The sequence below is a fragment of the Capra hircus genome, chromosome 7 (assembly GCF_001704415.2).
Source record: "Capra hircus breed San Clemente chromosome 7, ASM170441v1, whole genome shotgun sequence".
Classification (NCBI taxonomy): domain Eukaryota; kingdom Metazoa; phylum Chordata; class Mammalia; order Artiodactyla; family Bovidae; genus Capra; species Capra hircus.
In genome coordinates, this window is record NC_030814.1 from 94,151,071 (window position 1) to 94,157,151 (window position 6,081).

Consider the following 6,081-nt stretch of genomic DNA (forward strand, 5'->3'; position numbering starts at 1 on the left):
TCTTCCTGACCTCAATCCCTCCCACCATCAGAGTCTTTTCCAATGAGTCAACTCTTTGCATAAGGTGGCCGAAGTACAGGTTTCAGCTTTGGCATAATTCCCTCCAAAGAAATCCCAGGGCTGATCTCCTTCAGAATGGACTGGTTGGGTCTCCTTGCAGTCCAAGGGACTCTCAAGAGTCTTCTCCAACACCACAATTCAAAAGTATCAATTCTCGGGCACTCAGCTTTCTTTACAGTCCAGCTCTCACATCCATACATGACCACAGGAAAAACCATAGCCTTGACTAGATGGACCTTTGTTGGCAAAGTAATGTCTCTGCTTTTGAATATACTATCTAGGTTGGTCATAACTTTTCTTCCAAGGAGTAAGCATCTTTTAATTTCATGGCTGCAGTCACCATCTGCAGTGATTTTGGAGCCCAAGAAAATAAAGTCTGACACTGTTTCCACTGTTTCCCCATCTATTTGCCATGAAGTGATGGGACCAGATGCCATGATCTTTGTTTTCTGAATGTTGAGCTTTAAGCCAACTTTTTCACTCTCCACTTTCACTTTCATCAAGAGGCTTTTTAGTTCTTCCCTTTCTGCCATTGGGTGGTGTCATCTGCATATCTGAGGTTATTGATGTTTCTCCCGGCAATCTTGATTCCAGCTTGTGTTTCTTCCAGTCCAGTGTTTCCCATGATGTACTCTGCACAGAAGTTAAATAAACAGGGTGACAATATACAGCCTTGACATACTCCTTTTCCTATTTGGAACCAGTCTGTTGTTCCATGTCCAGTTCTAACTTGCTTCCTGACCTGCATATAGGTTTCTCAAGAGGCAGGTCAGGTGGTCTGGTATTCCCGTCTCTTTCAGAATTTTCCACAGTTGATTGTGATCCACACAGTCAAAGGCTTTGGCAGAGTCAATAAAGCAGAAATAGATGTTTTTCTGGAACTCTTGCTTTTTCCATGATCCAGCAGATGTTGGCAATTTGATCTCTGGTTCCTCTGCCTTTTCTAAAACCAGCTTGAACATCTGGGAGTTCATGGTTCACATATTTCTGAAGCCTGGCTTGGAGAATTTTGAGCATTACTTTACTAGCATGTGAGATGAGTGCAATTGTGCAGTAGTTTGAGCATTGTTTGGCATTGCCTTTCTTTGGGATTGGAATGAAAACTGACCTTTTCCAGTCATGTGGCCACTGCTGAGTTTTCCAAATTTGCTGGCATATTGAGTGCAACACTTTCACAGCATCATCTTTCAGGATTTGAAATACTCAACTGGAATTCCGTCACCTCCACTAGCCGTGTTCGTAGTGATGCTTTCTAAGGCCCACTTGACTTCACATTCCAGGATGTCTGGCTCTAGATGAGTGATCACACCATCGTGATTATCTGGGTCATGAAGATATTTTTTGTACAGTTCTTCTGTGTATTCTTGCCACCTCTTCTTAATATCTTCTGCTTCTGTTAGGTCCATACCATTTCTGTCCTTTATCGAGCCGGTCTTTGCATGAATTATTCTGTTGGTGTCCCTAATTTTCTTGAAGAGATCTCTAGTCTTTCCCATTCTGTTGTTTTCCTCTATTTCTTTGCGTTGATTGCTGAGAAAGGCTTTCTTATCTCTTCTTGCTATTCTTTGGAACTCTGCATTCAGATGCTTATATCTTTCCTTTTCTCCTTTGCTTTTCACTTCTCTTTTCACAGCTATTTGTAAGGCCTCCCCAGACAGCCATTTTGCTTTTTTGCATTTCTTTTCCATGGGGATGGTCTTGATCCCTGTCTCCTGTACAACGTCACGAACCTCCATCCCTAGTTCATCAGGCACTCTATCTATCAGATCAAGGCCCTTAAATCTATTTCTCACTTCCACTGTATAATCCTAAGGGATTTGATTTAGGTCATACCTGAACGGTCTAGTGGTTTTCCCTACTTTCTTCAATTTAAGTCTGAGTTTGGCAATGAGTTCATGATCTGAGCCACAGTCAGCTCCTGGTCTTGTTTTTGTTGACTGTATAGAGCTTCTCCATCTTTGGCTGCAAAGAATATAATCAGTCTGATTTCGGTGTTGACCATCTGGTGATGTCCATGTGTAGTCTTCTCTTGTGTTGTTGGAAGAGGGTGTTTGCTATGACCAGTGCATTTTCTTGGCAAAACTCTATGAGTCTTTGCCCTGCTTCATTCTGCATTCCAAGGCCAAATTTGCCTGTTACTCCAGGTGTTTCTTGACTTCCTACTTTTTCATTCCAGTCCCCTATAATGAAAAAGACATCTTTTTTGGGTGTTAGTTCTAAAAGGTCTTGTATGTCTTCATAGAACCGTTCAACTTCAGCTTCTTCAGCGTTACTGGTTGGGGCATAGACTTGGATTACTGTGATATTAAATGGTTTGCCTTGGAGATGAACAGAGATCATTCTGTCGTTTTTGAGATTGCATCCAAGTACTGCATTTTGGACTCTTTCATTGACCATGATGGCTACTCCATTTCTTCTGAGGGATTCCTGCCCACAATAGTAGATATAATGGTCATCTGAGTTAAATTCACCCATTCCAGTCCATTTTAGTTTGCTGATTCTTAGAATGTTGACATTCACTCTTGCCATCTCTTGTTTGACCGCTTCCAATTTGCCTTGATTCATGGACCTGACATTCCAGGTTCCTATGCAATATTGCTCTTTATAGCATCAGACTTTGCTTCTATCACCAGTCACATCCACAGCTGGGTATTGTTTTTGCTTTGGCTCCATCCCTTCATTCTTTCTGGAGTTATTTCTCCACTGATCTCCAGTAGTATATTGGGCACCTACCAACCTGGGGAGTTCCTCTTTCAGTATCCTATCATTTTGCCTTTTCCTACTGTTCATGGGGTTCTCAAGGCAAGAATACTGAAGTGGCTTGCCATTCCCTTCTGCAGTGGACCACATTGTGTTAGACCTCTCCACCATGCCTGCCTGTCTTGGGTTGCCCCACAGGGCATGGCTTAGTTTCATTGAGTTAGATAAGGCTGTGGTCCTAGTATGATTAGATTGACTAGTTTTCTGTGATTATGGTTTCAGTGCGTTTGCCCTTTTGCAACACCTACCATCTTACTTGGGTTTCTCTTACCTTGGATGTTGGGTATCTCTTCACAGCTGCTCCAGCAAAGCATGGCCACTGCTCCTTACCTTGGATGAGGGCTATCTCCTCACTGCCATCCCTCCCAACCTTGAACGTGGAATAGCTCCTCTAGGCCCTCCAGCACCCTCGCAGCCACCCAGAATGTCAGTTAGGCATGCTTATTAGGACAATCATGAGGGCGGAGTTTACTACCTCGAGTCATGGGCAGGTTCTGGTCTCTGCTCTGCCAGGCTGCAACAATAGGTTATACTCATTTAAATTTATAACAAAATATTGATTATATTCTCTGTGCTGTACAGTATATCCTTGTAGCTTCTCTGTTTTATACATAGTAGATTGTACCTTTTAATCCCTCACCCCAATCCTACTGGCCCCTCTTCTCCTTCCCCACTGGTAGATACTCATTTGTTCTCTATGCCTCTGAGTTTGTCATTTGTTTCCTTCATTTTTTAGATTTCACATATAAGTGATATTGTACAGTATTTGTCTTTCTCAGTCTGACTTGTTTCAGTGAGCATAATACCCTCCAGGTCTATCCCTGCTCTTGCTAATGGCAGAATTTCATTCTTTTTTATGGCTGAATAATGCTTCATTTTGTGAATCTTCTTTATGCACTTATGTGTTATGGACACTTAGGTTGCTTCTGTATCTTGCCTGCTGTAAATAATGTTGCTGTGAACATTGGGATGTGTATACCTTTTCAAATTACTGTTTTCATTTTCTTTGGATATATACCCAAAGGAGTGGAATTCCTGGATGATGATGTTGTTTCTTGAGGAATTGCACTGTTTTCCATAGTGACTGCACCAGTTTACATTCCCACCAGCAGAATATGAGAGTTCCCTTTTCTTCACATCCTTGCCAAATTTGTTATTTGTGGTCTTCTTCATGATGACCATTCTGACAGATGTGAGGTGATATCTCATTGTGGTTTTGATCTGCATTTCTCTGATGATAAGCAATGTTCAGTATCTTTTCATGCACCTCTTGACCACCTGTGTGTGTTCTTTGGGAAAATGTCTTTTCAGGTCTTCTGTTAATTTTCTAATAAGATTGTTTGGGTTTTTTTTTTAATCTTAAGTTGTATGAGCTGTTTACATATTTTTTTCTTTTACCCATCATTTGAGAGGCAAGAATTTTATTCACTTATTACTAACTTCATTGTTCCCAAACAGAAAGACTTGAGTCATATCATACAAATACATTCAATCCCTCAATAGACATTAATTAGTAGTGATAAAAGAGCACTCTGTAATTTCTAGACTCTGAAAATTTTTAAGTTCAAAGAAAATTTTTGTGAAAATAAACATAAGCAATGTTATTTTCACTGTCCAGCTTTAATTCTTTTAGGGACACAAAAAGAGGAGCAGTCACAACCAAAAAAAATGGCCAATTTATTTTTAAATCCTTTAAAATGATGAGAGAATGGAAAATACTTAATTTTAAATAGGAGTACTGAATTTAAAAAGAGAAATGTAGCTAACATCTCAGAGCTGGTTTATGCTTAGAAACAGATGGGGGGCAGGGGGAGGGGAGCAGTTTCTTCCAAAAATACATAATGAAGTTTGCCAGAATATACCAACATGGTAAATAAAATTAAGGGGTAGCATAATAGGTTCCATACTTGCCAGCCCCACAAGTGAAATCACTAAAGCTACAGACCCCTTCTTCCTTTTCTTATAAGTAACTTCCACAATGAGAATCACCAAGTTTTCACTCTCTGTCCCTCAGATGCTCCAAGAACTGTCAGTGTGTTTTTCCCAGTCCTTCAGCAGAGTTCTGTTCATCCTGTGACATTGCCCTTTGGTCCTGATATTAATCCATCTTGGCTGGGCACAACTGTGCTAAAGACCCTTCCTCTCCACTAGGCATGATGCTGAGGTAAAGACAAAGGCCCTTCCCCAACTAGGGCTGAAAGTCTCTTGACCAAAAAACATGGAGTAGCTGACGGCTTCCATTGTCCCATAGAGGCTCCAGCATTAAAACACTTTTATTTGATTCATTCTTTGCTTTCTGGAAGCAAACCATCTCTCTAGGGTATTTATACAGTTTTTTGCAAGATTTATATCAGAGAACCATTCATTCTTGCATTATTTAGAAACTCCTATGTGCCAAACCTTTCTTATGTTATTGAACAAGGCAAATACAGCTTCCTGTAAAGTTTTTTTTTCTTTATAAGAAAAATTTTTATTAATCAGTTCGTTCGCTTAGTCATGTCCAACTCTTTGCGACCCCATGGACTGCAGCACTCCAGGCTTCCCTATCCATCACCAACTCCCAGACCCTATTCAAACTCACATCCATTGCATCGGTGATGCCATCCAACCGTCTCATCCTCTGTCCCCTTCTTCTCCCACCTTCAGTCTTTCCCAGTGAGTCACTTCTTCACATCAGGTGGCCAAAGTATTGGAGTTTCAGCTTCAGCATCAGTCCTTCCAATGAATATTCAGGACTGATTTCCTTTAGAATTGACTGGTTGGATCTCCTTATACACCAAGGGAATCTCAAAGAGTCTTCTCCCACACCACAGTTCAAAAGCCTCAGTTCTTCAGTGCTCAGCTTTCTTTTTTTTTTTTTTTCTTGTTTATTTATTTTTTTAATTTTAAAATCTCTAATTCTTACATGCGTTCCCAGACATGAACCCCCCTCCCACCTTCCTCCCCATAACATCTCTCTGGGTCATCCCCATGCACCAGCCCCAAGCATGCTGTATCCTGCATCAGACATAGACTGGCAATTCGATTCTTACATGATAGTATACATGATAGAATGCCATTCTCCCAAACCATCCCATCCTCTCCCTCTCCCTCTGAGTCCAAAAGTCCGTTATACACATCTGTGTCTTTTTTGCTGTCTTGCATACAGGGTCGTCATTGCCATCTTTCTAAATTCCATATATATGTGTTAGTATACTGTATTGGTGTTTTTCTTTCTGGCTTACTTCACTCTGTATAATCGGCTCCAGTTTCATCCATCTC